Below are 16,558 nucleotides of genomic sequence, written 5' to 3'. Positions count from 1 at the left end.
CAGAACATTGAGTCCTAAGTATGGTGCAACAAAATTGTTGTGAACAGAATATCGACAATAAATATATTGTGAAGGGAAATATATATGGGCAAGAAAATATATATAAGCTTAATTTCACGTCCATGCACCTTCAAAGTGTATATCACTAAGATACATAGATGTGGGTTAATAATAGTTGATAAATAGTCACATTCACAATACTTTTGTTGCCTATATCATTGCTGAGATATTTGTGTAGCACAATATTTGTGTGGTTGATATTCTGGCATACAATCATATACGTTCAAGAACTGATAATATGGCCTCAACATTTGGGCTACCTGTTGCTGCAGGCTCCATGGTCAACAGGTGTGCCTCCTCTCACTAACACAAATGGCAGGAACATGTTAGAACTAGTGGCTTGATATCGAAAGTCCCAATGCAGACTTAGCTGTCCAGTTAGTTGTTGACTGCTTGTGGCGCTCTCCCCGACACTTTCAGGGCTGAGCTTAATTGTTTTTTCTTTGCCTCTGTTTCCCATCCCCTTCTATCAAAGCACATTGGACTCTAGTGTCACCTTACAATGTTTTGGTTGCATCTCAGAGATTGGTTGCTGTGATCCACAAAGGGGTCTTGGAGATGGTTGCACACTTAACTAGATGGAATTACAATAACTAGGAGAAGAGTCAGGTCTTGATGATTAATGGATCTATGGTCTGATTAAGTGACAAGATCAAACTTTTTGCTGTAGTGTATCTGGCCCTCCCTTCTCCAGTTTAATATGTCAGGCCAGTATCACCTCCTTGCAGAATATTGATGTGCAGGCTATTATTACTCTCTATGGAAGATCAAAGTAGTTTGGTGGTTAAGACTTGTTTGGGCCAGAGGATGAAAGTTAATAGTCCCTTTGTCGTCATTTGTTTATTTAAACATTGGTTCATTGTAACAATGCCATGATAATACTAATTACCTAATTCACAATTGTGTTATTTTAATTTTAGTATATGTAGAGATCAGCACTTGGCTTCAATTAGTTTTTTGGGCAGCTTGGCCACCGTGTGACTGATTTTCTGGATTAACATTCAATCTTTTATTATACAGGCCAACCCCATTAAAATGGCTAGCTATGCCTCGTTCTTCCCATCATAGTAGAAAAAGCCATCAGGCAATTCTGCACTTAATTGTTGCACCTTCTTGCTGCTGGCTATCTTGTTATGCAACTAGTTAGTCTTCATCTTCAGTCAGGAGATATTGTCAATAGATGTGGTGTGAGTATTGAGAAAAAGAGGGGGGGGAGGGACCGGGAGATTGATGGTCCAGTGTACAGTCTCCCAATAATGGTAATCACAGCAAAAAAAAATTCTTTATAGTTTGAATCCACCAGTCACTATAAGAGCAATACGGCTTAGAGCCCCCATTTTGGGAGCCCGTCAGGCGTTGCAGAGCCGGCCTGGCGAGGAGCATTTGCGATGATGATGCCAGTCATCCATTGCGATACATGAGGGCTCTTGCTCGTGAGACACTAGGTCCCCTAGAACTTTTTGTTAACTTGGAACAGTGTACCCTTTATTGCTGTGGTGTGAGTATTCCCCGGTAATGCTGGTCACATCATTTAGAAGTTCCTGTCCGGTCTCTTTCATCTTGGGCTGTCTTCCCATGTTCCCTGAGATCTGTGGAGTGGTGGCAATTCACATAGGATTTGTATAGTGAACCAATGTTCCTCTTATGGTCAAAACAGATATCGTCACTGCATAGCTCCTGGGATCTACATAATGGTAGAGAATCTATGAATGCCATATGTTGTCCCACCCGAGAAACCCTTTACATCAAAAATAAAATTCCCTTAATCTTCAAGCGATGGAGTTGGTATAGAGAAAATTACTTCTACTCATGCTTTGATCCTTCACCCGCTCCCTATCCTTTAAGGATCAGGTCAGTTTCCAGTGGTACTTCTCATTGAATCACTCTCTAGTTACCTAGCAATTATTTCCTAAGCGAGAATTCAGAAAATGGGTTTTGGATTTGAATAGGTTTTCAGAATAGTATTCCTGGATGTTCAATAATCAGGACTGCTTTTTTCAGGGTGTCAATTAGGGATGTTACCACACTGATAGCCTCTACATAGAATGTGGGGGCTCTTTATTAATAACATCTTCAGGGTCTTAAGAAAGAATGCTATGTAGTTTAATCTCTAGTCTAGATCTGTGAAGTATAATTAACTCTACAGCTTTCCAGTTTCCCATCAGGACCTATTAGACCCATACATGGATTATCTATCATCTACTATCTATTGTCTATTATCTGCTTGTCATATCTATAAACAAATCAGGATGTGAACTCTTCCTCACTTCCTAATTCCAGTCTTTACAGCATGAGGTATGCCCACAATCTGAAGGCATGCACCCTAGGACATTCTTTTTTATTTATTTTTATCTTTGATGTGCCTAATCCTCTGGCTTAGGTCTTTACCGTTTGTGTGTTGGACACCGATCTGCTGCTTTGTTGGTGACTGTTGGCTGTTTTTCTGGTCTTCCTTTGACTTTCCATTGATACATTGCATTTTCTGGTGTTCCCTTGTGCCTTACTTTGAGTGTGGTGTACTGCCTCGTTATGGCACTCACCCTGCAAACTCAAAAGTGCTTTGTGTTGGGTCTGCAGGCAAAGTCTCTGTCTGCAGTCTAGGAGACTAGGGCCCATATTTATACTTTTTTAGCGCTGCATTTGTGTAATTTTTTTTACGTGAAAGTGGCACAAACTTATAAAATACAATTATATTTTGTAAGTGTGCACCACTTTTGCGTAAACAAATGACGCAAATGCGGCACTAAAAAGGTATAAATATGGGCCTAGGATCTCAGTCTATTCATTTGGTGTTGCTATTCCTTCTTCTCCACGAGTAGTGGGGTTTGGTGATTTTCCCTTTGGTTGGTGCTCACCTTTGCATGAAATTAGGAGGGTTGGTTTGCTGAAAGATCTTTGTGCAGTGCCTTTTGGAATCATCTTGCTCTTTCCCTACATCACTGGCTGTGATTTAGGGCTGCTGACTCTGGCTTCCTTGACTTTCTTGGTAGCTCCTATGGGTGGCTTTTTAAGGTGCCCTCTATTTTTGTGCCCCTGCTGATCTAGGTTAATTGATGGTGCCCTCAGACTTTTGGGCTTATTGTGCTTGTTGACTTGCTTTGTCCTAGACACTTAGGGCTTTGCTGACCGCCAAGGCTGGGTCATTCCTCCTTTGTGTTTGGACTTTGCCTTATCAGACTGGCTACCTTGGTGGGTGATCAATGTCTGTCCTGCCTGCTTTGGTATATTCTCATGACATAACGTTTTGTTTACTCATTGGTAATCCCATTACTCACATTTTTCATATTTTTTCCCTACAAACGTCCCACCCACCCTGCTAGTCTTTAGGTGCTCAAGCAATCAACTCCACACATTTCTGAGTACAGGTAGTCCATTATAGACACACCTGCTGGGAGAAACGTTTATATATTTTCTTTTAGATAGGGAGTAGGGTTCCTGATTCAAGGTTGCCAACTGAGACAAAGAATTTGAATGAGTTATAGGATTAGTGATAAGCAAATGAAGCATTACCTCATGCAACATCAATTTGTATTAAGGGTTTTGCATAGTGAAAGTTGTCCCCATGTAACCACTACCTGATTTCGCTGGTGTCTTCCCAGAGCGAACATTTTTGTTTAAAAGCCCAATCTGTTCTTTTTATCAATACAGGGGACTTTAAAAAAATCATTCCATTTTCAGAATGCAAATACAGGAATGTAGGTCTGCTGTCTCTTTTTTCCAGGTCTAACAATTGATTTGCAGCATATCACAGATTGTCACAAATAATGACCTGCCTAATTAATATTCATTACTCTGGTGGTTTTGCAACCTCCTGCAAATGGCCAATTCGTGATTTGACCTCTTTGTACAAAGATCGCTTAGTAAGGTAGCTTAGGTTCCTATTTGAAAACTAGTAGGTTTGCCATATGCCCATAATGGTTTGAAAGTAGGTATTAGTACGTAGGGTCCTTAGCTCTTTGCTCAGTTACTGTATACCAGATTTTAGATTTGTGTTTCTTTACGGCAAAGACTATCTTTGTTCTGTGACTGACATCTTAGACAGCTCATCAGTTCTAAATGTAAGGCTTTGGGGGGCATGGCTTGGCACTGACGAAGATGGCCGCCTGTTGGTGCAGCTCCATGGCAGTTTGGAGGGGCCACTTTACATTTCAATGACAACATTTACCTGCACCTGCATAGGCATGACATTCTGTGCAAGAAGATCTTCTTCCCCTGATGATTTCTTAAACTCATCCTAGTAAGCAGTGAATACCGTGTTTTTCTCCAGTGTTTTGGCTGGCCATTTCTCTGACTAGAAATGCGCCTGCCCTTTTGTTCTTCATCGCATTACCTGCCCTCAAGTTACAGTTTAAAAATATCTCATGCACCATGACGTTAGTTTAAAAAGTGACAACATTAATTTTCCAAAAACGGAAATTACTACCTCTATAATCATCTCTACAGCAGCACATACCTTAATTTCATCCCCTTACAGGATAAATAATGTATGCGGAACACTTCCATTTTACCTTGAAATCTCGGTATCATAATTTAGTTGGTCTTCATAAACAGTTGATTATCTAAAATACTTTTGAAATTTGTCGATATACATATCTTCACATGTTGCTTTCCACACTACAATTTTTCCTTTCAACGATAGTAAAGTTTCTCCAAAACCCTACCACATCATTTGTGATAATATTCCACAACGAACTAAGGAGCTCCTACTGTCCTGGAAAGACCAAACACTTTGATCCCAAGAGGGCAACAAGTACCAGCTTGTTTTGGCTCCAGGAGGCGGCCCTTACAGTCGGCATAACCTGTGGCTGAACAGTGCTATATAGAGCGACAGCATGAGCCGCTTCACAGGAGACTAAACACTTCTACACTAAAAGGACAACAAGTACCAGCTTGCTTTCGGCACCAGGAGGCAGCACTTAATATCGGCATCACTTGTGACTGAACAGTCCTATATAGTGCAACTGCAGGACCCGCTGCGCAGGACATCAAACACTTCGATGCTAATGGGACAACAAGTAATACCCTCTAATTTGTGTTTTACGGGGAGAACAAGATCTTCTAAATACAATTCTATTTCTTCAAATACACAAATTAAATCCTCCATTTTGTCAGATCCTAATCCATTTTCCCTATTGAAAGACAATATGGAAGACTCAGAACCGGATAACCCATCTTCCTCTTCAGGAACAACAAGGTCAAGCATTCCGCTTCCAACTTCTAAACATGTCCCTAAATCAACTGGATCATCAACACTTTTATCAAATAAAAGGGTTAAAAAAGACCCTCCTTCACCTGCCAAATCTCTCCCACCTATATCTATGGAACTACCTCTAGAAGAAATATGAGCTCTCAAACCATATGTGGAGGAAACAAACAGGCACATTCATAAATTGATGACAAATGGTCAACTACGTGCAGCAAAGTTACTCAAATGGAACAAAAGGTGAAGTCAATTCAGGTTATTACTCAACAGGTTCATTCTCTACAAGCTGAACTCCCCCACCTTAAAAAACAAGTTTAAGATCTTAAACACCTCAGTAAATTTCTTGAGTCTTGAAAGACCCAACCCTATATCAATTTTTCAATCATTTCTCCTAAAAATTATTGGTTTTCCTGAAATGCCAATATTGAATATTCAACTAGCACACAGACTCCGTCATAGCCCATGCATCCCACTCCTTCTCAAAAGCCAAGCGGTGTCATCCTCTACTTTTTTTTGATGCACTGATTTATTGAATGTTTTACAGACAGTTAAGCTAAAAGGCCAAATCTCATGACAAGGGGCAACATTGTTCTTTTCTCAAGGCTTTGCTGAAGCTACTGCGGACAAAAGAAGGTAATTCCTATACGTCCGACCATCACTACAGAGTCTTAATGCTAGATTTGGGTTATTTCATCCTTGTTACTTTAAAGTAACCTACAAAAACAAGACTGCAACCTATGAAGACCTTGTTCTACTGCAATATTTTTAGACAACTGCAGAGAGGAAGAAATGGAAGCTACAAGAATAACTACAACTTGATTACCTTTACTGCTACTTAAAAAAGCTCTGTTATCAAATTAGTTTTTTGTTGTTTACCCTCATAAGATGCCTTAATGAAAATTATTTTTTCTTATTTTTGTTTTTTCACTAGGCAAAGTCTTCATAATTGATCATCGTCATTCCTAGTGTGTTTGGATGGTCTGTCCTCCATCCTGACCTAGTCTGGAGTTTCAGTCAGTCATGTCATCTTCCCAATATGGCTCCATCACCCTCTACTTATGCTTGTGTTTTGGTATGTCATTGTGTTTACTTTTTATATGGATTCTATCTATCTCTCTATCTCTCTTTCTTCATTCCTTTCTTTCTCTCCCCCTTTCCTCTGTCATGTCCCTTCATACATTTCTAATACACCTACTTCTTCCTTATCACCCTTCGTGTTTTTCCACATTATATTACACATTTGATTCGTCAATATAAACGTAATTTAGATTTACTAGATAACATTTGTTTGTTAAATGGTGTTACGTGCTATCTGATGGAATGTTAAAGGTTTAGGTTCACCTATTAAGAGACAAAGAGTACTCACCCATTTATCAAAACCTAAAGAAGACATAAGTGCTGATTTAGAGCTTGACAGTATTACCACAAAGCCACTTCAGCGGTGGGGCCAAAAAGACCATCATGTCGGCAGTCTCCCACCCGCCATATTTAGATGTACTGCAGCTGGGCCACAGACTGCCACAACAGAGTGTACTCTGTTGCACCAGCTGCATCCTGCAGCAGATGCGGCAAACTCCAATTTCAACAATTAGTACTAAGTTGCTGTGTTGTCTGCAGCATTACCGCCAAGCCTAGTTAGATCTCACAGTCGTGCTGGCAGTGTGTAAGCGGTGGGCCCTTGACGGTGGGAGTCCATAGAGGGACTCTTTCATTAAAATACCATGACTGTGACCATTGGTTGAATGCTAATAGCCCACACCTGTTACAAATTGGACAACTGTAAACACCTGCAAAATACACTATAAACCACACTCCATTTCAGACTATAATCCCTTGCCATTACACTCCAGCAAAAGATTTGGATGCAGGAATTTTCACACAGGAGCCAGGTTTTTTATTTTATGTGTTAGTCTCCCATTGTTGTTTTGTCACTATTACTTGTTTTGTTCCTCTATCATCTTTTTGGGCAGTCCTTTCCTCATAATTATTCACAATGTCGGAGAGAAGAAATCTCCATTTCACAGACGGAGATTTGTCTGTCATGGTGGATGAAATCCTTAGAGTAGAGCCACAATTGTTTTGAGCACAAGTCCAAAATACTACTATTTGCCGAAAAAGGCAAATGTGGGTCAGAATACTTGACAGGGTTAATGCAGTAGTTAACTACCTTAGCAGAAAGGAGAAGATTAAGAAGAGGTGGAACGACCTGCTGGGGAAGGTTACTTCACTGGCCTCCAAGCGTCACCTAGAGCCCCTGAGGACTGGTGGTGGTTCGCCTCTCCCCCATTACAACTCTTTCCCTGGGAGGAGAAGACCTTGCAAATCCTCCATCCTGAAAGCTTGATTGGAATCCTTGGTGGAGTGGTAAGTCAGACCTATGTATGTCTCACTAATCACCAATGGAGTTTTGCCCTTAACGTAGACTTTTTAGAATGCTGCAACAACCTTAGCATCATAGACAGCTACTTTTGACTAAATAAAATATGTTGTGTTATACAAATTACTAGTAGCATGGGTGTTGATTCCCTAACAGAATGCTACATGGATAGCCACATTGTATGTAGTTCCCCATGGATCATCCCTTGCATGGACTATGCCCATTAGTATCTATAAATGTATGTTATTGCGCAACCCAAAAACTGGTCCAAAAATACATTCTTTTTAACAGGAGAGTAGGGTGTACTTAAGTTGTATTTTCTCCTAGTCACATAATATCCATATGTCTGTACCAGTTGCAAATGTGTTTTCATCCCTAATACAGTCACTGAAAGTGACATGAGAAAGCTATTTTTCAAACAAGTGTTGTCTATGGTGTCAACAGATGACCAACTACCGTGATGCTCTGTTTCTGGATCTGACGATCAAAAGTGGAAAGTAATGTTGTAACACAGTCTTTTACTTCCATATGCACACATTTAAAAAGCGAATGCATTTGTCAGTCACCATGTCATGTTTAGGAATAAAATGTCACCTCGTGAATATCCACCATGTTGACACCTGCTCATAACTACATTGAATTGTTGAAAAAGCTTACACAAGTCATTGTCTGTTGAATCCAAGACATCAAACGATTTTGTGTGGCATGCTGAACTGAACTATTAGCCACACATGAGTGAAACCTCACTATTCATTTGATGATCAATTACAGTATCATGAACGGTTGTATATACAATGTCTTGCAGCCTGCTAGGCCTTGGAAGGGTACAGGACTCCAATGTACCCACCATTGTGTTGTCCTCAATGTTTGTCGCATGTAACTTACAAATCTGAACTTGCACTATTGCATTTCAGAACATTTCTACAATGGCAGGACGTGAGTTTTCATCTGGGCGAATCAGGCCGCAGGGGTTAATCAATGAAAACACACAAAGGCCTAATCAGTCAATCTCTCCCTTTCTAGATTTTAGAACCTCAAGTAAACAAACATACATGAAATGCACAAACTATATTTTAATCACATATCCTCTGTATCCTTCACAGGTCCAACTACCCCGACCAGTGCACCACCACCCGGCAGCCAAGAGACCTCCACTCCATCCCAGGAGCAAGCTTTCAGTGAGGACCCCAATGCTGCAAGCCTGGGTAATGAGGAGTAAGCTGGACCATTTGGTCTTTCTGGCCACACAGCTCCAATAAGTCAAACCCAGCCTACAGCTACATATCCCACCATAGCTGCAAGAAACCCTCAGCATGAGGACATCTCCACTTCCTGTGCACCAAGAGTCACCACACCTATCCTGTGCCCCGTAGTCATTGCTCATGTTGAGCCACAAACAACTAAGCCAACATGTCTGCCAGGACACAGTGGTTTGAGGCACACTTCAAGGGCACAGACAAGTGGGGGTAGGGGTTGTGGGAGGGAATGTATGGGCCAGCTAAGTGAGGCTACTGGGAATTTAGTGAGTCAGACCACCATTGACCAAGTCTTGGGATCATTACAACAGTCCCAAGACGTGATAGGACAGGTCCTAACGGAGCTCTGGGATATTAAGTAGGTACAGAGGGAAAACAATAAGTAGATCCAAAACATCAGTTGCACTTTGGGCTCCTTGGCTGGGGTGATGTATGACATCTACCAAATAATGCACAAGGCTTTTCCTGATCCATCAGCCCCCGTCTGTGGTCCCTCAACATTTGGGTAAACTACAACTCTGACAGCCACAGACAGAGAGGACCTGCCACAGAAGGAGCCTGCTCCTACCACCTTAGTCCCTGCACTTGTGCACCCCCTTCTCCCCATAGGGGATGGTTATCTGGATCTGCAGCAGAGGATGTCAAGACCAACACCACCACCTCCAAGAGACACCAAATCTAATCTCCTTGTGTGTGTACCATTCACCCTGTGGACTGTTCCATGGACACATGTACCTTTCTGAGGACTGAAGTATTTTGGACAGTGTATTTGAAACTGTTTTGAGATCTACTCCCATCTTTCCACCCACCATGATAGACTTTTTTTGTTTTGTTCAATTCATATTATTTGCTTCACATCACACTTGTTTTTGTATCTTCACATTAAATGTAATAGCCACAGAGTACAAGACTTGATTGATTATTTGTATCATTTTTCTTTGTAATGTCCAGCATCCAACACCATGCTGGGAACATTATAGAATAATCATGTCAGAAAAAATAGTTGCAATTACAAAAAGGAAATGTGTCAAAAAATGTATTCAAAGCTAACAAACTCTACTGAGAACGTATGTGGAGCATACCAATTTTGAAAACAAGTCCATGTAGAAATAAAGTCTAGGCAACAAAACCCAGTCCTAGCCCCAATATCTGTGTCATTCATTGTTATACACTCCAATACCCTGATAACATAGAGGAAAGTGAACATGAAATGGAAACAGACTAAATAAGCAAACTATCATTGATGCATGATCTCAGCTGGAGACATACATCATGCCCTTACAACAGGAATGGTAGACCAATAACACTAATAGTCTACATTATGGCAGTGACAACATTCGAGACCACATGACCAGTACAGAACACTATGGCAATATATGTTGCAATCACACATTCATTTTGCAGTTGTGTGCTAACAAACATTTCAATCGCCAATGGCAAAACACATCAACAGTCTCCTCCACTGTCCATAAATTGAAGATGTTGCCACTGTGAAGGGCGAACAGTATGCTAGGGCTTGACATACACATGTGATTTGAGCAACTCAAGTTGCACTTATTGCCTTGATGGCAGCATCACACAGGAAACAGATCAGATACAGACTTCAGAACTTCTATGCCATCAGAGTTCAAGTTGTCATTAGAAAAGGTGTGTTCATCCCAAGTGGGTGTCTTTCCTGGGATCAACACATGTTCACTTTGTACTTCCAAACAGCAAGATATTACAGCAAATGTCACAACTTTGAAATGTTTAAATGAAGGTGACATGGTGAAGGACCCTGAAACAGAATAACAAGGGAAAACAATTTTACCACATTGAAAAAGTAAGTCAATTGACAGGTCATGAGGACAAACATACTTAGCACAAACACATTTAATCTATTTCAAGGACCACATATCCCAATGTAGGGAAATCGTGATCCACTACCATCTTTGCTTTGAGCTTTCCTCCACTGACCATTCCTAACAAATATATAATTGCAGACAGATATGTACCCTAGGGCACAAGTCATACTGACATTATAGCATTTATAAAGGTAAACTTGCACTCAGGTGAAGAAGTGAGCAATCACATCTTCGCGTAAGTCAACTCCATCTTCTTCACCACTGTCATCTTCATAGGGCACTCGTCATGGTCTCCATCCTCTGAAATTATAGTAATGTCTCTCCTCAGGATGATCTTATGGAGAATGCAGCTGGCAACCGTGATTTGGCAAACCTTATTGGGTGAGTAGAGGAACGATCTACTGGTCTTGTCCAGGTACCCAAACCTAGCCTTCAGGAGCCCAAAAGTCCACTCCACTAGCCTCTGTGTTCTTCCATGGGCCTCATTAAAGCAGACTTTCCCCGGCATTTTTGGATTTCTCAGCAGTGCCAAAAACCATGGTAGGTTAGGATACGCTGCGTCTCCTCCACAGAAGCAACACATCAGCAGATTACTATCATCTCAAACCATTGTACCTTCCTAAACTAGGATTCAGGCAAAACATCTATATGTTCTAAGTACCAACAAGTCAGGTCATCTCTGGTCCAAGTTGTGACATCTACATGGGTATATTGCTATTCCGTAGTATCAATGAATCATGTGTTGGCCCAGGGAAAAGGGCCCACACACTTGAGATGTATATGTCTGGTAAGCAGACAACTTGCACATTTATGGAATGGAAATTCTTCAATTTGCAGTAGACTTTTTCTCTGCTGTGAGTTGGCTCCAAGGCAATATGCGTGCCATCAATTGCTCCAACCACGTGTGGTATTCCACCCAAAGTATAACATTCTCCCTTCACAGTGGCCAAATCTTGTTGATGTGGGAATTGGATGTAGCTTAATCAGGGAAGCAAGGATGTCTTGTAGCACATCACTGATAGCTGGCTGGGACATACCCCCATGTGCTGCTAGAGTGTAATGAAATTTGACAGTGCTATATGTTGTCCAGAAAGATTTTGTTCATATCTGACAGTTAGAAATGCACTACCCTCCATTTTGAGTGTTAGTGACACAAAGCAATTAGAAAATAGACAGCTACTCACCCTAAAATGGTGGCTTCCTGACCTTGCTGTCAGGACATTGCCTAGCCAACAGCCCTCAGTGGAAGGTGACCTTGTAGTAGGTGGTAACCTCCATCACTGGCCCTGCCATAGACTAACATGTGTGATGGCTATGCACGAAAGCCAATGGTTGTGTCAATCTCCATCACAGATCGCGTCCGCCATGTACTTCTAGGATTTTTGCTTCTGTTACTGACCTCTGGGAGCCAGGATGCCGGCCAACGCAGGTGACAGGGCCCCTTCCTTCTCCCCTGAAAAGCTGGAACTCCTTGCCAGGGAGGATCTGTCCCTGTATAGCCAACTCACTGGGACCCCAGATGAACAGGTACATGTCGGATTGAGGACTGTCTGACTGAGTAACACCTTCCTTTATGTTTCACAGAATATTTGTTTCCTTTTTGGTAATGTGGGTGTTGTCCTGCTTTGATTTGACAGAATGATGTATCTGGGACAGATTTTTGTGACCAATGTCTGAATTTTCTGTGCATGGCAATGTTTAGCCACCTGACAGTAAAAGCTCTGATGTTTGTCTTTGTCACACACAAATCATTTTTCCTCACACAAATTGCAGGCCTCTGATTGACACTGGCCAGTAGACAGTGTACACTTGTGTAACCGAAAACATACAGTCAATGTTGAAATGACAGTGATGTTGTTTGAAAAATGTAGAGGGTCTGGAGTTGCCTAATGCTGTACTGTCACAGGGCAGTCCAGCACATATTGTGCATCATTTAGCTTTGTATAATATCAGCCTGTCATGGAGCCACGTATAGATAGATGTATTTTAGGTGCAGCAGGTTCAGATAATAGTGGCTCACCATCCCTGCTGTCATTGACACACAGCAACTCTCCTCTGTTGCCCTCAGTCACTGTATGTGATGCAGACCATGGGTTCCAGCTCTTGGAAATTGAGGCAGAAAGCCATGGTAAGTGTGAGTATGATTATGTGCAAGGACTGTTCAGGTGGTTTGGCCTTCAGTAGCTCACAATGATTGTGAGTGATCAGGGATGGCTCTCACAACAGATTTGGTTGCACATTTCTGGCCAAGATGATGTTATAGGCCTGAGTAGGTAACATGAGGATCTAGCAACTGTTGACGGTGCACATGAGATCACTGGAACCAGATTTTTCCACTCTACCTATAACTCTATTTTGGAAAAAATAAATTATACCTGTATTGTAAATCTATGTGTGCATTGGTAAAATATGATGTCACAACGGCACTGCCCAACAGTGACACTGAATTGCCTTTTCCTGTTCTTTGATGTCATCTACACAGGTCAATGCCCATCAAAAGTGGGAAATAAGGAAGGCCATGTTAAAGAAGGTGCAGACCCTGGGGGTCTACATGCAGTGTGCCCTACACTGTCATAGAGGTGAGAGTACCGGCGTTGTGCTACCAGAAATTAACCCGAAAGCAAAGTCCACCAGACCTCCCTGTGATCCAGCTGGGTGCACCACACCCTGACCCCTCTAATGGCCTGCATCCTTGCAGTGGCTTACCCGGAGCGTGATGAGCATTTGAAGGCCCAACAGCAGCAACAAGTGGGTAAGTCATTTTTTCAATATATTGTTGTGGTTTCACCTCTTTACTATCCAGCTATGTTTTATTCCACAAACTGCGAGAAAAACACACAACCAAAGCCCATGATGATTTCTGAAGATTTAAGTTGGTCAGACTGTGTCTGATGCTGTGTGTGGTGGTTTGATTTATATTGTATCATGCCACTTGATTCCTCCTCCCAAGGCAATTACTGTTGTGGGCATACGCATGGCTCCAGGCACATAAATAGATTGCCAGCATTTCAATGACATGAGGGCCAGTTTCTCAAAACATGGTCCAGGTCATGATTTGGTTAGATGTGATGGTACGTCACTAATGTGTGCAGTTAATGTAGGCTTCCTTACTGATGGCAGTGCCAAACTGGACAATTGTGAAGCAGCTGATATATCAGACTCAACATTGCTAAGTTGGTGCTATGACAATGTGAGAATGTGCATCTGCACTGAAAGTTTGGATATTCCTTGTACAGTGACATCATTCCTTATCTGACACATGTTGGAAAGCAGTTTCTCCAGCAAACATATGATACTTTATGTTGATAATAACTGGTGGACCTGAGTCCTTACCTCTCACAAATGATGTGCATGTAACCCAGTCTGTGTGTGACAACATGAATTTCTGTGCCAAACTGTATTATAAACAACGGACAGGAATGTGTCCACATTGGTGAGAGTTTTGTGCATCCCGCAGACTCCATTTTGGTGTCCATAGTCCTGCTCAGAGCCGAAGTCAATGATGCACAGCAATGTGATCTTGAAAGGGACACATGCATGTGAAGGGTAACATCACATAGTTGTTCTGGTGTCCCATTTTCACAGTTAGTTTCCATCCAAAAATCTTACCCTTTGGGAGAAGGCAACCAATTTTAGCTCTGTACTGCAGAGTTTCAGAGATGTAGCCGGCCTGTGTGTTTATTCATGCTGTTGGACCCCTTTGTTATGGAGTGAACTACAAGTCTATGAGTGACAAAGGCATACATGATGTGGGAGCAGAGATGGGGATAAGTGAATTTGTTGCTAATGTTGTGTGATGTACATTGGTGTTCAATTAAAATCTCACATATGCACTATAACTGTTGTATAATATTTTTCAGCTTCAAACGGGCAAGGTGAGGGTGACAGCAGCCTCATCGGTAGGGATCAAGCTGGCCACTGGGAATTGGGTGCTGAAACCACCTACACTGAGGGACCCAGTTTAACAGAGGGTGAGGGGACTGGCTAGGAGGCCACGAGTGACTCGACATCTTCCTAGGAGGCGGACCCTGGAGAGACTGTGACACTTATGTCTTCGTCTGCTGCCTGCATTCCCAGCTGTATAGCTTTTGTGATTCCTGTAGGCCTGACTGCACTATTGAATGCCATCCAGAGGATTGCTTGCCAAAACACCTAGGTGCTGGCTTACTTGGATAGCATTCACAGTGCCCTGTCTGGTCTACAGTGGCAATTCCAGGGTCTGGCCCCCTCATTGACCGCAGCTTCCCACCCACCCCAACCTCATGCCCAGACTCACACCCCTTCTCCATCCCAACTCCTTCAACCCAGTCCTGTCCAAAGCACATGCAAATATATGCACACACCCACAACAACAGCCACAAGCAGCATATTCTAACGCAAACAGAGCAAGAAACATAAGCACAGACACACACATGCAGATACCACAAACACCACCACATTCACATCCCCAGTCACTACACCCATCACTAGACAACCACACACACCCCACAGACATGATACCCGCCACTACGGGTCATTGCACTCACCACAACTCCAACATATACACACACCTTATATCCCCTACTATCAATTCTTATTGACAAAGAACAGTCAGGCTTCATTCAAGGCAGATATATGTCTGATAATACTAGAGTTTTCTTCAATATTCTCAGTAAAACCAATAAATATGCTCACTCACTAGCAGCCACCTCTCTTGACATTGAAAAATTATTTGGTCGAAAGAATTCAACTTTTATTTTTCATACACTTTCCTGGTTTGTTTTTGGCCCTGAATTATTTTCCTACATATCCTTGTTATACACTGCACCTACAGTGCTTCCAGTTTTGCAAATAGTCTCGTCTTTCTTTCTTTTTATCTTCCAAGAGGTGTAAGACAGGAATGTCCACTCTCCCCACTTCTATTTATTCTTGCATTGAAGCCTTTTCTTGCAAAAATTAGACAAAATTCCAATATACTTTTTTTCAGAATAAACATAATCACACTAAATCATGAGTCTATGCTGATGATAACCTTCTGTTTTGTTCAAAACAGAATTCTCTCTCTAAGCTTTCTTTGCAGAAGCTGATTCTTTTCCTGCCTTATGTGGTTACAGATTAAATTATGATAAATGGGAAATTCTTCCCCTGAATATTCTATGTTTCAAACAAGAGTTTTCCCAATCTTACTTTACTTGGAATCCTCATAAAATTAAATATCTAGGACTCTGGTTTATGCCCGTCCTTAAACGTACTATAGCTTTAAACTTAAATTCAGTTATTACCACTTTATCTAGTTCAACTGTTTGATGGAGTGCCCTTTGTCTATCATTGTGGGTTAGCCTGCAGCCATCATTTTTTATACCATTTTTGCCATCCCTCTTACCATTCCTGTTTACTTTTTCTGATAAATATACTCGAAACGTTCCTCTTTTTTGAAATAAGAAGAAAATACTCTGTATGTCTGTTCTTAAATGTCAACAAGATAAATCACAAGGAGGTGTTAATTTCCCTGATTTTCAAACTTATCACTCTGCATTTCTACTTACACAAAACTCCAAGGGCCTGATTGAAGAAAAGTGGTGCTGCATCTGCTGCAGCGCCACTTTTTTCTTACGCCCCCTAACGCACCCCCATACACCACCATGTGTGGACCTTATCTAAGATACAGCGCACCATTGCGTTAGTTAGGGAACTAGCGTCAAATTCTTTTGACACTAGTTTGAAGCTGTGCAGGATTAGCATCAAACCTTTTGACTCTAATCCTGCAAAGCCCATTGAAAATCATGGCATGCCTTCTTTTAACGCTTGCTTTGAGTGCTGACAAAATTCCCTAGATTTC

The sequence above is a fragment of the Pleurodeles waltl genome, chromosome 5 (genome assembly GCF_031143425.1).
Source record: "Pleurodeles waltl isolate 20211129_DDA chromosome 5, aPleWal1.hap1.20221129, whole genome shotgun sequence".
Taxonomy (NCBI): Eukaryota; Metazoa; Chordata; class Amphibia; order Caudata; family Salamandridae; genus Pleurodeles; species Pleurodeles waltl.
Note: the sequence above shows the minus strand (reverse complement) of the source record.